General features: G+C 41.2%; 1 pseudogene; it reads right to left on the bottom strand.

The window, feature by feature from the left end:
- Positions 1–19764: 19764 nt before the first annotated feature.
- LOC136155013 (U4 spliceosomal RNA) lies at positions 19765–19844 on the bottom strand (annotated as a pseudogene).
- Positions 19845–25917: the final 6073 nt, after the last annotated feature.

Raw genomic sequence — 25917 nt, 5'->3', positions numbered from 1 at the left:
GAGGGAGAATATGGTGTCCTGAAAATCAAGTGAAGAGAGAGTTCAACAGGAAAAAAAAAATAAATTATGTCAAATGCTGCCAACAAGATAAATAACATGAGAACCAGGAATCAATCATTGGATTTGGCAATAAGGAAGTCATAGATGGATTTGATAAGGACAGTTTTGGTGGAGGAACACAGGCAAAAGAGTAATTAGAGTGGGTTCATGAGTGAATAGGAGGAGAGGAATTGGAGACACAGAATGTAGATAACTCTTGCAAGTAGCTTTTCTGTAAACAGGACAGAGAAAGACAGAGGGAGAGAGAGAGAGTACATAGAGGGAGGAAGTGGAGAGAGGATTTTGAGGGGTTTTGTTGTGCTTTGTTTTTAGGATAGGATAACTGTTTGAGTATGGGAAAACTCAGTAAAGAAAAAAATGATGACATAGGAGCATGAAAATTTGTTGGAATTATGTCCCTAAATCACAGACAGGGCATTGGCTCTGGTTTAGAAAGAGAGCCTTTGCTAGGAGCAGGGGCAGTGCATCCAAAGTAATAGGAAAGAAGCCTCTTAGAGTACAATGGGCACAGATGCCAGTAGGGGGGTAAATCTAGTGATATGAGCTTATAAAAAAATCTCTTACGAGTGCTTCTATTTCCTCAGTAAAATAACAACCAAGACCATCAGCTGAGAGTAAGAGTGGGAAAGAAGATGTTGGAGTTTGAGGAAAGAGGAACTGGTGTGAAAAAGCTGTCTAGGAGAAAGGGATAATGAATGTACTAGGGAAATGTATTCTTTTTTTTTTTTAATTTTTCAGTGGGTTTTGTCATACATTGATATGAATCAGCCATAGAGTTACACGTATTCCCCATCCCGGTCCCCCATCCCACCTCCCTCTCCACCCGATTCCTCTGGGTCTTCCCAGCCCACCAGGCCCGAGCACTTGACTCATGCATCCCACCTGGGCTGGTGGTCTGTTTCACCACAGATAATATACATGCTGTTCTTTCGAAACATCCCACCCTCACCTTCTCCCACAGAGTTCAAAAGTCTGTTCTGTACTTCTGCGTCTCTTTTTCTGACTTGCATATAGGGCCATCGTTACCATCTTTCCAAATTCCATATATATGTGTTAGTATGCTGTAATGTTCTTTATCTTTCTGCCTTACTTCACTCTGTATAATGGGCTCCAGTTTCATCCATCTCATTAGAACTGATTCAAATGAATTCTTTTTAACGGCTGAGTAATATTCCATGGTGTATATGTACCACAGCTTCCTTATCCATTCATCTGCTGATGGGCATCTAGGTTGCTTCCATGTCCTGGCTATTATAAACAGTGCTGCGGTGAACATTGGGGTGCACGTGTCTCTTTCAGATCTGGTTTCCTCGGTGTGTATGCCCAGGAGTGGGATTGCTGGGTCATATAGCAGTTCTATTTCCAGTTTTTTAAGAAATCTCCACACTGTTCTCCATAGTGGCTGTACTAGTTTGCATTCTCACCAACAGTGTAAGAGGGCTCCCTTTTCTCCACACCCTCTCCAGCATTTATTGCTTGTAGACTTTTGGATAGCAGCCATCCTGACTGGCGTGTAATGGGGAAATGTATTCTAATTGTCAGCAGTAGTTAGGGCTTGCTTTAAGGTTCATTACCATGAACAGAACTTGAGATAACTCCCCAGGGTTGTGTATTTCTTCAGCCATGTTCACCCAGGTTTCAGGCTCCATATTAATATAAATAATGTACAATTCTTAATCTTTTCCAGAAGCAAAAACATCAACATCACCCACCATTCATCTCTGTAAGACATTCCCAGTAAGAAGTGGTATTGGGACAGCGGCTTCATGAGTCAGAGAATCAGAATAAGTCACTGATCTCCTTTCCAGAGGAGGGAGCTGTATCCCTGGTTGGCCATATGCAGTGGTTAAGGTGACAAAACACTAGGAAAGTTGGGTGAACACGATCTCCCACCCTTCAGGGCTCCACAGGAGGAGATTCCTTAACTACTCCTGGCCTCTTTCCTCATTTCTTGCCCAATGATCCGTGTCAGAGAAGGGATATAATTAATTGGCGAGCATGGATGAATAACCTGGGAATCTCTGCCTTGGCATCCTCCTCTCTTCTCCTTTGGGATCTGCCTGCCTGCACAGGAAGGCCCTTTCTGATATTGCTCCACTTTCCCATAGGAAAGTGAGGGACCGTCTCAATTAAAAGCAAGGAAGGTAGTCTTGGTGAGGTCCTCAAACCTAAGTTAGGTTCTCTCATCAACATAGGAGAAGTAAAGTCAACTGTTTTGATGGTCATTTGCCTGACCTTTGCTCTCTCTCCCCCTCCACCTTGATTCTAACCTCAGATAGAAAGCATACGGGTATTTATTAGTTATCTCAAATCCCAAGAGAGAGACTTACATTGTTCAAAACAAAACTGATTATTTAATGTGACGGGCAGTAGAACCATATACTGTAAAACTATACAACTATATGGGACTTCCCTGGTGGCGCAGTGCTAAAGAATCTGCCTGCCAATGCAGGAGCTTCAGGAGACGTGGTTTCAATCCCTGGGTTGGGAAAATTCCCTTGAGGAGGAAATGGCAACCCATTCCAGTATTCTTGCCTGGAAAATTCCATGGACAGAGGAGTCTGGTGGGTTACAGTCCATGGGACATGACTGAGCATGCATGCACACGTGATACAACTATATGATGAAGTAGAAAATTACAACCCTGCCTGAAAATGAGCAGCAAGTGCTCATTCAGAAATATATACTGAATGGATTTTGTGGATTTTGTAGATTAGAGAGGTAGGGACAACAGTCCAACTAGGCCAAGATTTACTACAAGCCTCATTCTAGCTATGAAAACAAAATTGGGGGGCAAATTTTTATTTCATTACTAAAAATTTTGTTGCAAATAAAGATTGTAAAGCATTTCCCCACAACTCCACTTTAGAAAACAGGTTGGAGTCTAATAAACAGTGAATTAGTTACACCCTCACAAAGGGCCCTCATAATAATAACGATGCTGATCTGATGCTAATGATAGTCCTAATGTAACCTAACATACTGAGTGTTTGCTTTATGCTATGCACTGTTTTCAGTCATTCATATGGATTATTTCATTTAATTCCCATAGCAACTATATGAGGCAGGTACTATTATCATTTCTATGTTAGAGGTGAAGGGAACAAGGCAAAGTTAATTATTAATAACTTGGCTAAGATCAGACAGCTTAGAAGATCTGATTCTAGAACTGCCTTCTTAACCATTAAATTATACTACCCCATAGCCCGAAATTAAGCAGAATATATGCATCCTATTTATAGCAAAAGCACCAAAGCACATACCATGGGGAATTACTAAAATCCATAGAAAAAAGCCCTGTTTTTTTTTAAGGCAACCATAATCTACTCTAAGCAACAAGAATGTACATTCCATGGGTAATGAGACTATGTGAGCATATTTGCTGACGCTCACTTTCTACTTCCTGGTTGGATCAGTCCAGAAATCGAAATTCTTGAAATGGATTTAAGGGAGACTTCGCTCACCTTCAGTCAATAAAGCGAATCCTAATCTCCCAAATCTATATATGCCAGTGACTGAAAGACTATGGTTTGATCACCTAAAAGGAGGATATATTATACTGTATCTGAGAAAGCATATTTAGTGAGATAGGAATCCTGCTAATGCTTCGGGTTCCACGACCAGATGCTCCTAAAAGACAATCTCCTTGTGACCTGGAACATGTACTTCCCTCTTCACTTTCCACCAAGAATGGAAGCAGCCTTACTCTAAGCGTCTAGACATTGCACAGGGAGGTGGCATCACCATGTTTGTTCCAAACATTCCATTGACAGTAATTAATGGCCAGAGAAGGGACAACAGAAGGAAGGGAGATGAGGAGGAAACTAGTAATTGCTGCATTCTGGTACTGTGCTGGGTTTCCCTGGTGGTTCAGTGGTAAAGAACCCGCCTGCCAATGCAGGAGACACAGGAGACACAGGTTCGATCCCTGGGGTCGGGAAGATCCCCTGGAGAAGGGAATGGCAACCCACTTCAGTATTCTTGCCCAGAGAATCCCATGGACTGAGGAGCCTGGTGGGCTACAGTCCAAAGGGGTCGCAAAAGAGTCAGACACAACTGAGTGACTGACAACAACAACAAGAAGCCCTGTGGTAGGTGTTTTCTTTCATGCTCTTTCATTTGCCAAAATAACGTTTGCTCTCTAATTTACAAATAAGGAAACTGAGGCTGAGATGTTAATTGATTCGCTCAGGGTTGCACAGCCACCAAGTAGCAGAAATATGAATGAAATCTGCTTTTATCTGTTTCAAAGCTCACATGTTCTCAAGACTGTCTCTTTGAAGGAGCTGTGACCTCAGTAGGTCCACTTTTTTAATTTTAAAAATGCAAAAGTTGAGGCCCAGAGCACGAATTACCTTGCCCAAGGCCACCAGTTTCCCTAATTTTCCTGTAGGTATGCTGCAAGGAAGCAGAGTGAGGGGGACGCCACCAATCCCAGCAGGGCCTTGGGCAGGAGGAAAGCTTGCTGTACCCTTCAGAGGGCGCATGTCACCCTCCTCAGCCACTGGGGAAGAGTGGAAATGACGGCAGAGCCTGGACAACCTTTGGAAATAGGTATTCACAGCATCGTGATGAATATTTTCCATCTGTGACACATAAGCCAGTCTTATTTTCCCATTTTCTGAGGAGAAAAAGACACTGTGTGACTTGAACCAAATTTTAACTAGAGAGTCCTACTGAAACTGAATTCCAAGCTGTGGGCAGCCCTGAAAGACTGGGGCAGTGAACATCTAAGCGTCTTCACTCCCAGCCTGGGAGAAATAGGAGTGGAAGTGGGGGAGTGCCCCTTCTCACTGACTCCATTAAGTCAAGTTGTTTCTTGAAAATGCTTGGTGTGGGCCTTACCAAACTATTCCTTAGAAGAGTGGAACTTTCTAGAAATGGATGTAGGATAAAAATTTTGTGGATTTATTTCTGTGTCTCTTTTTCTGTTTTGCATATAGGGTTATCGCCACCATCTATCTAAATTCCGTATATATGTGTTAGTATACTGTAATGTTCTTTATCTTTCTGACTTACTTCACTCTGTATAATGGGCTCCAGTTTCATCCATCTCATTAGAACTGATTCAAATGAATTCTTTTTAATGGCTGAGTAATATTCCATGGTGTTGAGGGTGGGATGTTATGAAAGAACAGCATGTATATTATCTATGGTGAAACGGACCACCAGCCCAGGTGGGATACATGAGTCAGGTGCTCGGGCCTGGTGCACTGGGAGGACCCTGAGGAGTCGGGTGGAGAGGGAGGTGGGAGGGGGGATCGGGATGGGGAATACATGTAACTATATGGCTGATTCATGTCAATGTATGACAAAACCCACTGAAATGTTGTAAAGTGATTGGCCTCCAACTAATAAAATAATATTTAAATTAAAAAAAATTTTGTGGATTTAGGCCATGAGATTTTTAGGCTCCTTTTGGGAACCAGACTAGGTCCTAGTGTTGATCAGTATCCTTGGCTCCTTATAGAAAATCCTAAATTCAATAGTTATTTGGGGACCAGGCAGAGACCATGGTCCCTATTACCTTTTTTTAAAAACTTTTAATTTTTTTATTTTCACTTTTTGGCCACGCTGCATGGCATGCTGAGTCTTATTTCCTTGACCAGATAGCAAACCCATGCAGAGGAAGCACTAAATCCTAACCCCTGGACTGCCAGGGAAAATCACCCCTCCCATTACATTTAATGTGAAGAGCACATATGGACTTCACAGTCAGCCGGTGACTTGAAATACATTTATTGAGTGCCCCCTCGGTGTCAGGATCTGTGCTAGCAGGTTAGGGTTATATGACAGCGAATATCACAGACATACCCCTATTCTTGTGAAACTTCCTGGATAGCAAGTTCATCACCTGTAAGACAACTAAGAAGACCCCCGTTTCAGAGGATGATGGAGATAGGATGACTGAACTCAGTGGAGACCAGATCAGAGAGAAACATGCTGTGTAGAGAAACAGAGGTCACATCTTGATTCACTGGATCAAGTTGGAAGGACTGGGGGGAAAGCAGCGAGCTAGGGGTAGTTCAGAAAGGCCTTCAGAGATGAAGTGGCTTTGTAGGTGACTCTGGCAGGCTAAGAGAGACCCGTGAAGAGATGCTAGCAGAAGCCTGGGAATGACACAACTGAGGGGTTGAGTTTAGCAGCCTGCCCAGTGAGCAGTCAGACTGAAACTCAAAGATTACGGCTGGGGCTGAAAGGATGAAAGGAAGCAAAGTCCCATAAATGAGGAGTAAGGAACAGCCCATCATTATGGGTGAGAGGGGCAGAGCGAGTAACACAGAGAATCTATGGTCTGAACCTAATCAGTGCGACCTGAGCTACACTGAGAGGATTCAGAAGACCCACTTGTCACGTTTAAATGGATTTCCTCTGTTAGACCTTCCCTTTGGCCCAAAGTAGCAAAGAAGATTGTCTTCCCTGTAGCCTCGAGATATACACACAGGCTTGTACTGGAGAGAAAAACAAAGAGGCCAAAGTCCAAAGCGATGTGATCTCTCATGGAGCAACTTCTGTGACCTCAGATTGTGGCAAGAGAAGGATATCAGCAGGGTGCCTGAGGTGTAGGCAATCCAGGTACGTCTATATCAGGGAGGCAGGTCTTGGCTGTCAGGTCATCTCAATACTACTGATATTGGGCATTCTATGACTACTTGCCCCAACACTGATTTTGAACATAGACTACTACAATTGGGGGGACCATTATAAACCATCCACAACAGTGGTTCTTAACTTAATGCTTCTTTCTAATAAGAAAAACAATTTACTCCTCCCGTTATCCTGAAGTAGAAAACATAGGTGATTCAACCCATCTACATATGTGTTTAAAAAATAAAAAATAACATCCTGTGATAAAAAGAGGGAAAAAGGGGGAAATTATTTATTCTAAAACAATATTTATTTCTATATGTAAAGACTTGGGTAGAAATATGTAAGAAAACAAACCTGTCCCAGCAAACTTTCTTTTTTTTTTTCCTAGCAAACTTTCAAAACCTCTTCTAGAGGGCTGTACAAGCCCTGCTGAGAACCTCTGCTCTGCGCTGGCTTCAGTTCCCACATGGGCAAAGCCAATCCCAGAGAAAGGAAGTATCCAATCATGCCGCCTTTCTTCTGTGGGTCACAGCAGCCTTGCAATGAACTCTGCTTCGAGTTTCCAATCAGAAATGATCTGGAACTCCAAGGATAGTACCAGGAAGTGCATGTTCTTTTTGGTAACTCTTGTGACCTTATAGCTCAGTGATTAAAAGCATGGGGTTTGAAGTTAAAATCTTTGCATTTAGGCTGCCACTCAACAGTAACATGACCCTGTGCCAGATACCCTATCTGACTCTGTTTTCTCCTGTGTAAGTTGGAGATGAGCTAGTAACTACTGCATGGGATTATTATAAAGTATGAAAGTGGTCTGACAAATAGTAAGCCTCAAGAAGCGGTGTGATTGCTTTCAATATTAGTGGCAGACCATTAACTACTCCCAGCACTCTGTTGATGCAATTGTCACAACTCTATTGCCGCTGCTGCTACCACCACAACTGCTACAGGAGTCCCCAATGTGAAGCATATTTTCCTTTCAGTAACACTCTTTTTTTGAAAAACTTATAAAAAAATTTTTACATTGGAGTATAGTTGACTAACAGTGTTGTGATAGTTTCAGGTAACAGCAAAGTGACTCAGCCTTACATATACATATATCCATTCTCCCTCAAACTCCCCTCCCATCCAGGCTAGCACATAACATTGAACAGAGTTCCCTGTGCTATACAGTAGGTCCTTGTTGGTTATTCATTTAAGATATAGCAGTGTGTATATGTAGGTACAACAAATTCCCTACCTCTTCCCCCATCCTTCTCCCACCTGACAACCATAAGTTCATTCTCTAAGCCTGTGAGTCTGTTTCTATTTTGTACATCAGTTCCTTTGCATCATTTCTTTTCAGATTCTTCATATAACAGGTGTCATACGATATTTCTCCTTTTTTAACTTACTTTATTCAGTATGGCAATCTCCAGGTCCACCCATGTTGCTGCAGATGGCAGAGTGATATTCCATTGTACATACATACCATACTTTCTTCAGTAACACTCTCTGGACCAGCCGAACCTGATCTGTTCTCTAACACATACGATTGTGTGTGAGGCAAAGTATCCTGACTACTCTGGGTTTTGTTCTTGGCTGTGCCATAAGGTCTGAAGGATCAGTCAGACAGCATGTGAGGGTCACCTTCCAGAGTCCCATTAGTGCATTTCTCAATGCTTCAAAGCCAGTGTCCCAAGAATAAGCCCAAGGATCTCTCTTCTTTCCTATTTTCAAGTGATTTCCTGTCAACTTGACAGGCCCCTTGTTGCAACAGTCTTTGTCTCCCCCGTTTGGTTGACATTTTTAATCCTGCTGGGCTGAGAGCCTTCACCACTCATTCCAGGAGGCCTTCATGTCCTTATGCAAATAAGACTGCTGGTAGCTTACCCTTCTCATCACAAAGTTCCTGAAATCAAAAACTGGATTTGGTCCCCATCGTGAGCCTTGTCTCAGTAATTTGGATAAACCCTATGGTTTCTTTCAACAATAATGAACCTCTGATTTGGGGTTTAGCCAGTCTGCAAGCCTGCAAGGGTCACTCTCATCAGTCTGGGGTCTCCCCACAGTGTAGATTGGAGGTATAGTTAGATATACATAGGGGTCTTGGACCTTGGCGAACAACTGACTTCCACAAACAAGTATGTCCCTCACACAGCTGTTCAGACACCTGAACACACACTCGTTCTCCAACTCTCCCTGTTCGCATGTGAAAACACATTTCCCCAACAACTAATGTAAACAAGGGATCCTGGGAAGTGTTGTAAGGAGTATGTGTGAGGGAGGAATATTGAATCTCTCCTCTTCAATTTATGCCAAGGTTAGACACCTACGTGAATTTTATATCTGTCCCTATTATTATAACCCCTAAGGCCGAAGGAGATGAAAAAAACAGTTTTTTCAATATGATTTCTCAAGTTTCTTTTTCACAGCTCTGAGAATATCATGCTACTAGTAGCCCTCAGGGTATCTGCCAGCATTGTGCTGGTGATTACTCTGCGATGTTTCAATCACAGCAAAGCACAGTGATGGGGAGAAGCATACACACATGTATTCACGCATGAGTGTGTGCATGCACACACACGCACTTGCACAACCCAGCATAAAGCTGTAATTCTCATGTTCTTATTGTACACTCAAAAATAGCTCCTCTAAACCCTCAGAAATTCTTATACACTTTTTATGTTGTAATTCATCATTATTCGAGTTCCTCAAGCATGCAATATCTTTTATATTTGAACTGAGCATTCTTGGATGGAACTTTCCTATCATAGCGATTACATGAAATGAAAGAAAAATAAAATGGAACATACTATGCAAGCAAGCATGGACACGTGTATATAAACAAACACCACACACACATATACACACACACACTCCAAATCATTATCAGAATTATCAGGAAGGCATAATTATGAGGATGTGTAACAACAGAGATTTAAGCATAGTGTAAATTGTATGTGAGTAACTAGGAGGAGAACAAAGCTATGAAGTCAAGATTCCAGTGGGTTTTATAAAATCAGGAAGTCAACAGAATAATGAAGAAGATAATAGCAGTAGATAGAGAAGCTATCTCTTTTAAATCCACATAAGTCATAGAACAGCACACACTACTACTGAAACAGCACTCTCCGTCTCTAATCACATCAGTCTTCCATACTGTCTCCATCACTCCTTGTAGTCAGTTAACTGGTTCTTCACCCTCCCTGCAACCTCGAATTACTCAGTACCTCCCATTTCATTTGAATTATGACCATATGATTTGATCACAACAGCCTCCCTTCCCAGGTCACACATTCTGCGGTCAACTAATTTAATAGTGCCCTCCTCACTACTTCTGTTCATGTTTCAGCAAAGTCCATTCCAACTACATATTTGAATTCCTGGCTACGGGCAGTAGCAGCCCAGCATGACGGTAAAGAGCTCCAGCTCTGGAGTCAGACAGAACTGGAATTAAACCCCACATGCCACTCTATGATCTTTGGCAAGTTACATAATTTCCCCCAGCCTCAGTTTCCATTTTCTGAAAAACAGAGAGGTAATAGTAGCACTGAGACCACAGAATTGGTAAAGATAAATATTACCCATGTGAGGTGTGTGGCCCAGAGTAGGGATTCAGTAACTAGTAGCCGTCACCACCACCACCACCACCACCATTCCTTTTTCTGGTGTGATGAAACTGTCCAGATAACCCTCACTGTTCAACTCTGAAACATTCTACTTATAAAATCCATGGAAGGAAAGAAGCTTCTTTCAACTTCTGATTTCACTTCAGTTGCTATCATATGCCCCAAGTCTTCCATAGTTGTACGAAATAATTCTAGGGCTTTTCTGACAGTTACATGTCTGCCCCCATGGCTCCAAAGGGCTGTGATGAACAAGGTTCTGGCCCTTGGGATACTACAATGAAAGGCACACACTGCTTGCTACTGGGACCACACACAATGAGAAATTCCTCAAGAGGAGGCTGGAGAACTATCAAGAGGCTGCTGATAGCCAGACTATGGCAAATGTCTGCTATACCCAGGAGTGCAGCGTGAAAGCTACCAACCTAGATCCTAGGAAGACAAATCCTAATAAATGTTGACCAACTTCTCCCTTCTCCCAGCACCCCCCTTCCACACTGAAGAAAAGTAGCCTAGCAAGAGAATCCTCACATATTAGGACACTGTCTTAGGAGTTCAAGAGTCTGACTCTCTCACGGGATCTCTTCTCCAGGCAATCGCTTGCTTCCATGAGGCTAGACAGGTATTAGCTCTATTCTCTTTCTCTCCCTCGTCTCTCTCTCATTTGAGTCCTTTCATCCTCAGTTGTTAGATATTTACTCTGGTAGCAAGAAAACACACGTCAGTCAGTGGGAAGCAGATTAAAAGATTAAGGCAACAGAGTAAGATAGCCAGAATCAGAGTCAGAGCTTAGACCATACCTTAGCCCAGCAGCCTTGCATCTCATGGAATAAAAGTCTATTTGAGCTGTGAGTGTCCCTTGATAAACAGGTGTTGTTAGAGCTCCTCCTATGCCCCTCAGTCCTTTTCATGTGTTTGCGTTGAGTTCCAACTGCCAGTATTTGCATGACTGCTTGAGGGCTCTTCCCCAGAACTATAGATCTCTATGCTGCCTATACGTGCAATAATTTTAAAAAGCCAGTGAATTCCAGGAGAGGAAAGATGTGGCCCGTAAATTGGTGTATAACTACTTCAGCTCTCTTGCCTCTTGGGTGGGATAATTCTGAGGTAAATGTGTTGCACCATTTTCCAGAGGTTCCCTATATGATTAAGTATTAGTCCACCACTATGTTAGCTAGCTTAATAGCATACTCTTTTTCGAAAAAAAATTTATTGATGTATAGTTGATTTACAATATTTGATAATAATCTACATGGGAAAATAATCTGAAAAAGAAGATTATATATATATATATATATATATATATATATATATATATATTCATATATCACTGAACACCTGAAACTAACAATATTGCTAATCAACAGTATACTCTTTATTGACTGCCTTTTTTTTTTACAACTATCCCATTCCCTTACCATTGTTACCTGCAATTCCAAACAAACCATTTTCATTCAATTCCTTGTCTCAGGATCTGATTCCTAGAGAAACTAAGCTAAGATTCCATGATTATCCTTGAGTCAGTCGATAAAGAACCATAAATGAGACAGAATCTTTCCCAAAGTGTTTTTTCTATTTTATGTTATAATAATTTATATAATGAACCTTTGGATTTTATGTCATAAGTACTTTTGAGTACTTATCAGCCAAATGGGATATAGAGAAAGTAACTATAGATCTGATATAGTATAATGTACTTAAATAATTTCCTCTTGAGAATATTAATCTTCTAAATGTAAGAAATGTGAAAAATCTTCATTTTACTATGAAGTGGGAATGGTGGGATCAAGGGTCATTTTCAAATATTGGGAATGAGATATATTTCAAATATTGAGAATGAAATATTTCAAATTAAGGGAATGAGAAAAAGCCATCCCTAATGACTAAAAACATAAACTTTCTCTGAATAATCCAAATGAATGCAGAAATGCTTGACATGATTTGTTTGAAAAATTTTTTTTAAGTATTAAGGTTGAATATTTCTGAAACAAGCTAAATACATTGTAACAGTTTCAACAATATCTGAATGACAAAATCAACAACAAAAATAAAAACCATCATTTTTTAGTACTTACATATAGACAGTTTGCTAAATGTTATATGCACATTATTTCATTTAATCCTCACAATAATGCTTATAGGTATTATTTTTTATTCCCATTTTACCCATGAGAAAAAATGAGGCTCGGAAAGGTTGAATAATGCTTCCAAGGTCAGAAGCTAGTAAATGGTACAGACAGGATTTGAAATCATGTCTTTCTATTCCAAAGTGTTTGCATTTTCTAATTTACCTCTTTGCTTCTCACACATACACATTTTTATTTCTGTCTATTATATTTCTCTTCATGTGTTTATTACTTTAAATAATAATCAATTATAAAATGCAGAACTAAATGTGATTTAATATTTCAACCTTAGAATAATTTATAACAACTTTATGTAAATAAATTCAGTCATGAGACAAAATCCTTAGGTCATGTGTCTGAGCTGGGAATCAGAAATTATAGCTGTCATATTCACAATGAGTCAAAAGCACATCATATGCCCAATCAGGTCTGTACGTTCCATATACTGGGCTTTTTAAAAAGTCAATATTATATTTACTTTTTTTGGCTGTGCTTGGTCTGCATTGCTGTGTGGGCTTTTCTCTCTATGGTGAGCAGGGTTAATCTCTAGCTGTGGTGCATGGGCTTCTCATTGTGGTGGTTTCTCTTGTTGTGGAGCACAGGCTCTAGAACTCATGGACTCAGTAGTTGCAGTATAGGGCTCAGTAGTTGTGGCTTCTGGGCTTAAGAGCGCAGGGTCAATCATTGTGGCACAGAGGTTCAGTTGCTCTGCGGCCTGTGGGATCTTCCCAGATCAGGGATCGAACCCATATCTCCTGTATTGGCAGGCAGATTCTTATCCTCTGCACCACCAGGGAAGCCCTATACTTGGCTTTTTGACACTATCAAGTCGGACATGGTTTACACTTTTGACACGGCTATTGAGTTCCAAATTGTCACATTCCTGATTCGGAACCTAGCAGAGGGCCTTGCACGTAGTAGGCTTTCAATAAATGGACTGAATTGAGTTCCAAGTTTTCTTTACTAGTTTCCAGGCCCAAGGCCTTTTCCTAAGTTTAAAACTATAATCAACCCAGTCACCAGGATTTGAGGCCATTGGTTTCTTCCCTCTGAAGTCAGCGATGAGAAGCTCTTTCTTTGACCTCCCCGCCCTCTAACACTCCCCCTCCCCACCCCCACCCCATCACCTTAAAGTCCTGGACAATTTTCAAGGTGTTCTCCTAGGTCCTGGAGCTTGATTTCATTTCTAGATCCTCAGGTTCCTAAAGTTCTGGGCACTGACAAAAGATCCTCCCTGTTTTCAGAAGTGCTCCGTGCCTTCCAGCCCCTTTGCTGTTGTTCAGTTTCCCCTTGGTCTGGGATACCCCCTCCCCCACATCTTGGCTTCTGCCTGGCTCTTGTCTCAGATTCCTGAAACTTGCCTGAACCGGGTGCAGATGTAAGTCCAGCCCCAGCCTCGAGGTGTGCGCTCCAGACCAGCTGGGAGTACTCACTTCAGCCTACTGGGGTCTCCAACCTTGACCTGGCCCCTCAGATCTGGTGGCCGGCCAGCGTGAACCTAATAAGGAGGCAGAGGGCCCCGAGAGGTGTCTACCAGTATGTCTGTCAGCCGGAGGCCTGCTTTCCAGCATGTGCCTGTAAATATCTAACTTCTTTATTCATCCTGCCTTTTGTTTGAGTTCTTTGAACACAGCAGGTTCCCCCAAATGATTTCAGACAGCGCAGAAAGAACCCTGCCCTCATCAGTCCATGAGTGAGATGGCAAGTCAGGCCTGTAAATAGGATTCTGACCTTTACTAAGGCTCAGCTGCCTGTAGAGACAGGCACATCCCCCACAGAGCTACAGAGCCCGGACGGGAGGTTGGGAAGATGAGTATTGACATGGTTTGTGCTCCTCTGGAGACATGCTGTTTGAAAGCGGGCCTAGACTCTTGGTGAGAATCCTGGGGACTCCAAGGGGAGAGCAGTGATATGATGCGTTGTAACGAGGGTCCACTGGATTTAGAAAAATGCTCCGTGGCAGCCCTCAGCATATGTTGTCAACAATTTGCACACTTTAATTTTTTTTATTGTCTTCTGAAAACTGAGCATGCTTTGTGTACTATTCTGGAATGCAAAATAGCCAAGGGCTTCAGTGTTTGCCTGAGGTACATTTTCACTTGTGGCTGATGAAAGATAAGTCTGAGACCCCCTTCTTGCTACTTCAGCAGGAAGTACTCGCTACTTGCACCTTCAGCTAGAAATGAAAGCTCCAGGTGGTTGGAACCCTTACTCTCCCTGCTAATGGCCCAGCCCAGCAGAGGAGCTCCTTCCTATTAGTGTGCCCTTGCAGAAGGACATGTCGTCACTTGCCTGGATGCTTGTTGTTTTGTAATTGCCTCACCCTGACCATCAGCCTTTCCCCTCCTCACCAACTCTTCACCGTCCCCCTCCCCCCGCAGCCCTCATCACAGTCAAAACTTCCACCAGTGCTACAGAAAATTATTAGAGCACGTACATGGTGGTTGATTTCAGCCCTAGAAAAATATTTCTACAAGTAAAAAGAGGGTAACCTGTTGATTTTGTTTCCAATATATTGGCGTTTTTTCCAATAGAGCTGAATTCCATTTGTTAATGCTGCATTGCACTATTGATTGGAAAGACCAGGGAGGCATGTTCCCTGAAGCCTCTCTTCACACAGTAAAGAGCAACTTAAATTGGATTACTTTGCTTAGCAAGGGGTCAGCTCTTCTCAGACATCAGAGCCTCTGAGACAGTCCCTTCCATTTTAAGTTACTGATCTTAAGAGAGTTCAGATCCCTTTGAATAATCTGAGATGTGTGAAATAAGGTTAGTCACAGGATTTCCTGCCACCAGAGCTCACAAACAAACTTTCCTCACTTCCTCTTTTTTAAAGTTCAATTTAGGCTCACTGGTCTAGTTGCTTTTGTTTTAGTGGTTACAGTCTCCACCCTGTACCAATGGTTAAAAGGTTTGACAGAATCTCAAGTTCTCTCTTGGTCTATGTCTCCTTGTCTGTCTGTCTGTCTCTCTCTCTTTTTCACATGCACACACACACTCTAGAGGCATTATATTGAAATAACAGACATTCTATCCATCAAAAACTTAGAAAACTTAGTTTCTTCTAGTTTCAGTTTTGGCTTGGTTCTCTCTCTCCTTAACAGGTTTTGTTATCTGTTTTCCATCCACAGAATTTACCATTCTCCCATCCCAGCCTATCTTCTGCTTTGATCCTCTCCTTCCTCCCCAGATGCTTTGGTTTTTACCCCCCACGGAGCTCCAGGCCCTGAACTTTTACTAGCTGCCTGCACATTCTTTCTGTCTCTCTCCCCTCCCCACCCCCATTCCCACTTTCTCATGTAACCTCATCCTACCTAACCTCTTCATGAAATGAACTTCCCTGCACCATCCTCACACAAGGCCCTAAGCACAGCTAAACTGTGAGCTTCTTGGAAGGGGGATTAGGTTTTATAAATATGTGTACTCCTAGCATTGTATCAGGCCCTCGATGTTTGTTGAAAGAATGGAGACAAAACGAATGAATCAGATAAAGGTTATCCCTCCAAGGTATAAGGATGAGATGGTTAGATAGCATCACTGACTGAAGGGACACGAATCTGAGCAAACTCCAGGAGATAGTGAAGGACGGGGAAGCCTGGTGTGCTGCAGTCCATGGGGTCACAAAGAGTTGGACACAACTTAGTGACTGAACAACAACCACTCCAAGGTAACAATATTTTTTTTCCCAAGGTAACAATATTTTAGTTCAGTGGGAAAAACCCTGTTTCCTCAAGGCCATGAAAGATAGAATCTAGTGGTGGGAATTTTAGAATCTCAGGCATGCTTCCCCCACTTTGACATAGCTCATATTCTTAAGATGCCATGTGTAATGGGGCTGGAGATTTCTTTACCTGGAGTTGTAAGTTCCCCATTTTCTCCAGACTGTCCAGGTTTTCCAGTACTATTCTTCTGCTCATCTTATCCACTGTGGACCAGCACAAGTAATTTATAACTCAGACTCCCTCCAATATAAAGACATTCCAAGCTCTATACTTTATACCTGTCAAGTTTCTCCCAGGTACAATTCACATGGCTCAGTTTGAACAGATATAAGGCACAGGTGGACTCTATTCAAATCCATCACCTAGCATTTTTTTCTAATCCGTAGGCCTTTTCATAGTGTGATGGGATTCAGGTTGGTTCACTTTACTTCCACCCACCAGTCCAGGGTGGAGCTATTACCTTTGGTTCTCCTTCTGGCTTCTGGAGGTCTGTAGGGCTATTTTATATGGAACCTATTTTCTTCTGGTAGAACCCACTTCTATGTATGCAGTCTCTGCCTTCATCACCAACACAACTGGCACACTCTGACTACTCTGCTCTATGAATTTTGCTTTTTACCTCCTACTCCATCCAGCCCACAATGCAGGCCTTGCTCTCTCCATGAACTGTCCCATGCACTTTTCTGTCTTAGGAGACTCTGCCTGGCGTTACTCACCATTATGCCTCTAGGATCCTCACTTTGAATCTTCCTTTTTCCTTACTTAATTCTTTAGCCAATCTCTTCCCCCTGGCATACATTCTCCTACCATAGCTTGTCTGCTCTGTAAGTTTTCTTTAAATGCCTCAATTAATAACTTCATAACATACCAACTAAGGGTCAACTTCACCTCTTATTACCATTCATGATCTAGCTAAGGGGTCCCTCGACCACCTAACTAAACAACTTAAGGGCAAGGAATCTGGTCTATGCATCCACATGTCCCATACAGCAATAAGCACAGGGCTTTACAAATATCAAATAATCAATGAAGCTTATTGATTTGGTTTTCTTGATTAACGTCTCTCATTTAGAGTTCCACAATGCACATGTTTTAAACAAAATTTGGATTTACTTCAATTTTACTGGGAAAACGCTTAAGGCCCCACATTTATCGATGGAAACAATTTCCTACTCTATGCAGTGGTGGTTGGGGGCTGTTCAAGATCACTCTTGGGGGAAGACATGAGGCTTTGCAGTTAGCTAACTGATAATGGAGGGAAACATTTATGCAGTCTATGCCAGAGTATTACAGAGGGTACAAGCCATAGACAGGAAAACCACTGGCATCACTTTCTGTTTGAGTGTGAGTGGAGACTTTCCAGGGCTAACCTAGGAAGGGGTGCCCAATGGGCAACACCAAATGTCCACCCTGATTTATTCAAACTTTGACTGATTAAATGAAAAGCAAATGTGCTTTCTTCTCTTCAATGAAAAGAATGAATCTGAATTGCCTTAAAGAAGGTATTCCAACCATGTCACATCCCAGACAGGTAGAATTCTGCCTCCTAACACTTGGAGGAATTTAGTTTCAGTTTCTGAGTACTTTCCTTGAGTCAGTCTCCCGGGGGATGATATTTCTCCTTAAATAACACAAAACACCTTCACCTTTAAAAGGACTTGGGTTTATTAAATCTGATTTACAATGAGTACTGTGACAGTTGCCAGATGGCAAATATTCAATTGCTATTGGCCCTTCATAAGTAATCATCATTTCTACAGGAAAGGGGTGCCTCCCTAGTTTCAAATCTTCTTCTAAACTGCTGGAGACTTTTAGTCAGTGCCACACAATATCTCAATTATAAAATGTCTTATGTTGCTCCTTGGCAAAATGAATTGTGTAATTCTCCTCTTTTCAGTAAGGCTTGGTCCTAGTACCTTCCCACATGTCACAGAGTTGTGCATATGGTATATAATTAATCATTGATTATGAGTTTCATGTTTTAAAAAAAGCAATTTTTTTTACTCCCTACTATGTTCCAAACACTGTGGAAAGCAAAAAAGCTGGGTATATGTTTCACAGGACAAGTCATTGGCCCTTATTTCAGAGTCCAGCGGGTCAGATGAACATGTAAATCAATGATTACTAAAGTTGTTAAATGCCATAACAGGAGTTTATATGAAGGTGAACAGAAGGACCATGTCAGGGTTAGAAAATGTCACTGGAGACATTTGTTACATAATAAAGTAGGCAACAGGAGGAAGAGATTTTCCCAATAAAATGAAAAACCCAGAAATAAGAAAGGTCATGAGAGATTCAAGGAGGAGAAGAAGGAGAAGAGAGCTAGTTCTAGCCAGAGCATAGGGTATATGAAAAGGAGAGAAGGAAAAGGGTGAGGCAGGGCCAAGTTAAGGAATTCAGATTTCATTCTGAAGGTGAGGAGCCATTGATGAGTGTTGATCAAATGAGTATCATATTCAGATTGACATTTTTAAATAGTCCACTCCACTTTATTTTATTTTTTTAGAGACTTTTTATTTCATATTGGAGTATAGCAGATTAACAATGTGGTAATGGTTTCAGGTGTATAACAAAAGGATTCAGCCACACATATCCATGTATCCATTCTCCCTCAAACTCCCCTCCCATCCAGGCTGCCACATGACATTGAACAGAATTCACTGTGCTCTACAGTAGATCCTTGTTGGTTATACATTTTAAATATACCAGTGTGTACATGTCCATCCCAAACTCCTTAACTATTCCTTTCCCCATCTGTCCCCCTGTTAAACAGCCCACTTTAGCAGCAATATGTAGGACAGAGCAGAAAATCACAATCAGACCAGTTAGGAGACTACTGCAATAATTCAGATAAAAAGCAATGGTGGCTTGGGCTAGGGCCATAGAAGTGGGGATAGGAATTTCAATAGTGGATAGATTTGAGAAGCACTATGGAGGTAAAATTAATAGCAGCTCATGACTAGTCAAAGAAAGGGTTTTAAGGAAAAGTCAGACACAAGGATTATAGACCAGGAACCCTGGTAGATGGAGATAGTGTTAATGAAAATTAGGGTGGGATGTCAAGAGTCTAGAAGTTGGAATCAATGTTGAAATGTTTGTCACTTAACAGCTATGAGTTTTAGGATAAGTCTCTTTACCCTAGAAACTCAGTGTTGTCACAGTAGAAGCAAAAATAGCTATGACTTGCCTCATATACCTATTATAGGAATTAAAGTCATGTATGAAAATATGCTTTATATGCTGAAAGGCACCATATACAAATATTACTTGTTCTTCTGTTGACTCAAAAACTCACATTTCTTGAATCCAACAAAACGAAATCATGACCTTTCCCCTTAGAACCAGATACTGACACTGTCTCCATAATGAAAGAAAGTGTTGCTTGTTCAGGACAGGTAGGCAGAAGGGATTATTCAAGTCATAATGACGAGTCAAGATGATAAGTCAATCATCCACACTCTCCAGCACCCTCCCCCCATGCTGCCAAGCAGGAAATGGCTGTCAGGAGTTATTATGCAGGGGACAGTTAACAGCCATACTTTTAACATTCCATCAAACCTAGTACTTTGGTCTGCTTTCAGTCACATAGGTAAGGACTCTTTGTTTATGTCCTAAAAAAGCAACAGCTGTAACTTGGCGATTTGAGATTTGTATATGCCAGCTAATCAGCAGATTTTGATTAGCAATAATCGCGCCTCGGATAAACCTCATTGGCTACGATACTGCCACTGCGCAAGGCTTAATCAGCAGATTTTGAACAAGAAGCACCGTCCTCCGGCTCAAGGAGGACACAAACATAAATGTTATTTTCTCTGAACTGTCAATTAAAAGTTTACTAAGTAACAATAAGCATGACCTTTCAATTGATCATCAGTGATGTCTTGCCCTCAAACTCCTATCTTGGAAAGGAATTATACCTTCATTCTCTTCTTCTAAATTGTGTTTTTGAGGGAAACTACATCCTGTTTTTTACAGTTTGACCAGATAACTTACACAGTTTCTAGGTGAATAAGTAACATTGGCTTCTGTTCCCAGCTTTGTTACATCTGCTGTCCTTCTAACCTGCTCTGAGTTCTCCTGGTACTAATTCCGGGGTCAAGTCTATACATTGGATTAGACCTCATCTTTCTAAAGTATAGCTTTCAAGTCTCTTTTGGAACATAGGAATCCTCCTGTCTTCATGTATTTCTTGGGCCTATTTCTTGTGTCATTTTAATCAGGTTTATTTCTTTCTAGCATCAGAGAAATTTTATATAGTTTTTATTTTGAGGTGGCATAAATCTGACTCCACTAAAAGTAGTCTTCCAACTGAGAATATATCATACATGAGAATAAGCAACCTTAATTTTTAATTTATGTATAGTAATAGCCAACATTTCTTGATCATTAGTATGTCTCAGAAATTCCACTAAGTGCTTTACATGAATTATCCCATTTAATTCTCAAGGCAACCTTGTATGATATGTACTATTGTTACCTTCATAGATCAGCAACTTGAAGCTCAGAATAATTAGGAAACTTGCCTAAGGCCACACAACTGGAAAATGGCAGAATTATAATTTGAACCCAAGTCTGTCTGATATCAGAACTTGGTTTCTGAATCACTATGGGATGCTGTTTATATAATACCATTTCATGTATTCTTATTATTGCTGACTAAAAGCCAAATGCGGATGTTAAGATAGACTTGTCTTACAGTACTGTTCCCTTTTCTCTTCTTGGACCATCCCTACTTCACCCCTGTGTGTCCCATCCTGTTCCTTGGGATATGAACTACTATCTTCCCATCAAAATATACCAGTCAGGTGTCTTTCTTAAGGCATCTCTTTTAATTACATGTTAGTGGAAAGGATCTGATAAATTAATTCATACCTGGGTGCTAATGACTGACAACAATTTATTACTTCTCTCAGATATTTGTTTATTAACAATGGATTTGTGCCTTAACCCAGAGTAAATAAGAGGAAACAAGAAAATTACAGATCAGGGTCTCCATAATGCTACCACATAGGTAGTTTGTGATGTCACAGGTACAGAAGGTTGAGCCTGATGCTCATCACCTCTCTGTGAATGAGAAAGCTGATATGATATGTACAATATTTTGCTATTCACTCCAGAGAGAATACAGAAATTAATAAGTAGAATTATTACAGGGTTTATCTGAGGTTACATTAATAATTGTTACCTGAGTCATCAGTAGAGATGAAACTAGCATTTAGACAGGAATTGTATAATTAGAAAACTACTATCAGAATGAGATATTTATGGAGCATCCTCTAGGGTTCTCGAAGTATCATTTGGGAAAATCATACTGTCTCTTTGTCTAGATGATTATAACTAAAATTTCTTTGTATAACTGCATATACAAAAATCTATATAACCCTGAGGAGTTACCATTATATTTGTTTTCAAGTAACAGGGCTAGAGTTAGATTTACATGTAGATTTATCTGTATTCTGTTACTCGTGTTCCATTGGGACCTGCAATTGTGAAATAGTTGGCTGAGGTTAGGGTTACAGACTATGTCCATGAAACTGAATGAGGCTAACTTAAACAAATGGGAATTGAACTGTCAACTTTGACCTCAGTAATTGCATGTTCTAAACAACTGAGATTTGTCAGCATCTGAATAAGACTTAACAAATTCATTTTCTGGAACTGAAAGTTTGACTTTTCTTTAAAAGCACCTGGTCAACTCAACCAAATAGATCCAATACATATTTAACTTTTAATATGTCCACTGCATACTATGCACCACTGATGATATATAAAAAGTTATACTTTCTCCTCAAATATAGAAATAAAATAATACCTAAATCATAGGATTAATTTTCAAAAATTATGTAATAGTTGTGAAAACACTCTAAAGCACAATACATGGTAGACCAATATTATTGTCATAATTAGAAGAGCCTATCTTCTATTATAGAAAACTAGAATCAAAAGTATATAATAACAATCAGATACATATACGGGAATGGAAGTGTTAAGAAGAGGAGTAACAGGATCAGATCTGTGTTTTTAGAAAGGTTACTTTGACAGAAGTGTGGAGAATGGATTGGCAGGGGATGAAGGGCATGGGAGAGTGGAACCAGGAGAGAAAGAAACATTGGCCGCAGGGAGACCAGTCATTAGAATACTGTTGCAAATAGCTCAGGCAAGAGATGATGGATTCAAGAGACATCATAGAGAGTGAATCAGTAAGTTTTGGCAATCAATCCATAGGTGGGTTGTTGTGGAGGGGTGAGTATGAAGAAGGGGGAAATAGTAATCCTTCACATCTGAGAAGTCAGAACTATTAAATAGTTTATACTATAAACCATCACTTTTCTTTCTCATGTACTGAAAATAATAGAGAAATTCAGTTGGTTCTTCTGTATCTAATGATTGGGCAATCAAATTCTTTCCCTTCCATTTGTTTTCTGTTCCTTCTGAGAGCAGTATCAAGGAGTTGCAAATCTCTCACATCTGAGTTTTGTTCCCCGGATGTAGTGTATGGCATAGGGGTACCTTTCATGGGGGCCTGGATAAACGTCCTATGGAAGGGGTTGGTCCCCACACAGCACTCATTCATGAATGCCAAGAGCAGTCTAGTCAAGTAGAGAATCTGCTAATTGACCAAGCGTTAGTCAGAGCTTCTCTGGTGGCTCAGACAGTAAAGAATCTGCCTGCAACGCGGGAGGACCAGGGTTCGATCCCTGGTTTGGGAAGATTCCCCTGGAGAAGGAAATGGCAACTCACTCCAGTATTCTTGCCTGGAGAATCCCATGGACAGAGGAGCCTGGTGGGCTACAGTCCATGAGGTCGCAAAGCTGGTAATTGGCCAAAGAGGACTCCAAAAAGGTTCGAGTTGGAGAAGTATACCAAGTGCCAGTCCCTAGGGTGAGGCAAGGCAAGAAGAAGAAAGAGGAATCATGAGGTCAGACATTAGAGCGGACTGAGGAAGAGGCAGGAATGAGTATGAGATAAGCTGGGGTGAATGGTTCAGGACAGCAGCCATGAATTCTGAAAGAATGAGGGAGGCCTGTTTTCATGCAATGTGGGTAGGCTGGTACAGGCAAATACTTGATAGCTTAAGGCACTGAACAGGCCCAGACACTGTATATGGAATCCCTAGTCTCTGCATCAACAGCTGAAGAAACTTACATTCTTAGAATTCTAGCAGAGGTTCCTATTCCTGTTTCATTTTCCTAAGATTTGCAGGAGAAATATGTATTCTCAATATGTAAGAGCACAAGTTTCTTACACCTCCTTCAAACTCATGGGACAGATGATTTGTAATTCAGAAGTCTAAATCCAAGGCTATCTATCTTTTTCGTTCTATTAGGTTACTATTTTCAAAGACAAATCCTCTGATTTATAAATACAGACTACTTCATTAACTGTGTTTAACAGGTAGCAGAGGCTTTGTTACTGACAACTGCCAGGCAGTTGGAACACAGCCCTTGGTCTTTGAATTTGCTGTAACATGATACAGAGCACATAGCACATATTTTACTTCAAGAGAGATCTCTAATTTTGTCAAACTTCTTGCTCTGGCTGCCACGATCTGTGCATGCTGCTCTAGGCTCTCCAAGTTCATATTGGCCTTGTGGTCGACAAAGAATAAAACAAGGGAGTAGGAAATGCTCAGGAAAAAAAATACAGTGACTCTTTCCTCATTCCTCCCAATACAGTTGTAGTTACAAAAGGGATAAAAAGCTTAGGCAAGAAAAAGCTTGTGAGGGAAAATCCAAGCTGGGAATGGCTCTGTAATCACAGCTGTCCCTGATTCTTTTTCATCTGAGTCTTGACCTTTGTTCTGCTGTAAGCGTTCTCTCCATCCCGTCTGGGGCGGTCGTTGCCACCACCATCCCTGGTTTCCAACAGTTCTCTGATTGCCTAAGCCCTCAGTTGCGGGCAATTCCCTTTGGTCTACCAGAATAAGGGTGGCAATTTTCAGGTGAATTTTTCATTAAGACAGAAAGTGGAGACAAAAGCAAGGAGACTCGGATGCTTAGAACTGGACAGGATTCTTCGTTCTTTGACAATGATTCTCAAAGTGGGCTTCCAAGGTCAGGGAACTCATTAGAAACGACAGCTCTCAGGCCCCATCCTCAACTTCTGAATCAGACACTCAGGGAATAAGGCCTAGCACTCTGTCATTTAACAAGTCCCTCAGGTAATTCTAGTATAGGCTCAAGCTTGAGAACTGCTGTACTAAGGAAACTGCAACCTAGTCCTAGGTAGCCTTGACCAGACTTCTCTTTCTTTCCTTGTGTCAACTATGTTTGGTTCTGTTTGCCTACAGCCTGCTTACTAGCAGCTGACTCTACTTTTCTGCCAGTGGACTTCATGTGGTGGGCTAGCACGTGTACCAAGTATTACTACCACTAATCATTCCAGAAGATTCCAGATTTTTTTGCTTGTTTCTCGTGTTCTCTACACTGTATTAAGCACAGTACACTCAGTGTTTCACTTAATCCTCACAATATCTCCTTAAAGGAAGAATCTGCATCTTCCAAATGAGGCATTGTAGACTCAGAGAAGGTGACCTGCTGAAGGGATGCCAGGTAAAATGAGGCAGGGCCAAGATTTCATACCTATGTGTCTATGACTCCAAAGCCCATATGTACATCCTTGATTTCATACTGCCTCCACACAGCTATGTGGCTCCTCCACCAGGCACCACAGTCTGGGCAGCTTCTGTCATTACATATCAATTCACTGTCTCTGCTAGCTGACTCCTCTCCTTCCGCACTAGCCTTTTCATAAATTATACCAGGACAAGTTACTTCACCTCACTGAGCTTCAGTTCCCTTGTCTGTAGGCTGGAGAAATAACCCTTACCTCAGAGAGTGGCTTTGAGGACCAAACAGGTAAATGTGTGTGAGTGTTGTCAATTGTAACAGAAATGAAGGGTATTATTAGCTCCATTCTACAGATGAGGAAATGTAAGGTCACTGTGGTTACCTGATTTAGACAAAAACTGTTGGCTTTCCACCAGATATTTGAGGGTGTGAGGAGGCCTCTGCTCCCAAAATATCTCTACTTGCAACTCCAAGTAGAGAGACAGCCACATTTCATAAATATTCTTTTTAAGATGAATAAGATGAAAATATTCTCAGGTCAGGGTATCAAACAGATACCTTTTGACCAAGAGAGATGAGAATGGCCTAGAACTGAGGCACTGTGAGGAAGTACTGGCTTAGCCACTAGCTGTTGAAATAAGCTTTGGGTAGCCAGAGGACATAGGGTCAGAGTGAGGGGAGTGAAGAGAGCATAGAGTCTCTGCTATGAAAAGTAGGACAGCTTGAAGGATTGGGCAGGTTCGCCATTTTGCTGATGGCCCAATTATCCATTTTACCATTTAGATCCACATTTAGCAATTAGCCTGCAATTAAAAGTAAATAATTTTTTTTTTAAAGATGGAAAAAAGGAAAACAAATTTTAAAGAGATTTTTAATTTTTATTATTTTTGTTGTTGGCTGCACTGCACTTGTGTGATATCAGTTCCCTGACCAGGGACTGAACCTGGGTCACAGTGCTGAAAGCCCAGAATCCTAACCACTAGGCTACCAAGAAAGTCCCCAAACAATTTCTCATTGTTGTATAATATACTTCAGAACAATCTTCTCTCTTCATTTGTCCCTTTCCCATTCCTTTGTATGTCAGCTTTCCAAGTTTTTTCTTTTTTTCTTTTCATACTTCCTTCCGACAGATAAGGTTCTCTGTAACTAGACATTCACTCCAAGACTTTCTACTCTGTTTCTTTTTCACAGTATTGGCAGAGCACATACAATGTTTCAAAAAGGTAGAGGTCAGAAAGACAAG

Source organism: Muntiacus reevesi, chromosome X, assembly GCF_963930625.1.
Source record: "Muntiacus reevesi chromosome X, mMunRee1.1, whole genome shotgun sequence".
NCBI classification, from domain to species: domain Eukaryota; kingdom Metazoa; phylum Chordata; class Mammalia; order Artiodactyla; family Cervidae; genus Muntiacus; species Muntiacus reevesi.
Note: the sequence above shows the minus strand (reverse complement) of the source record. Positions and strands in the feature narration are given on the sequence as shown.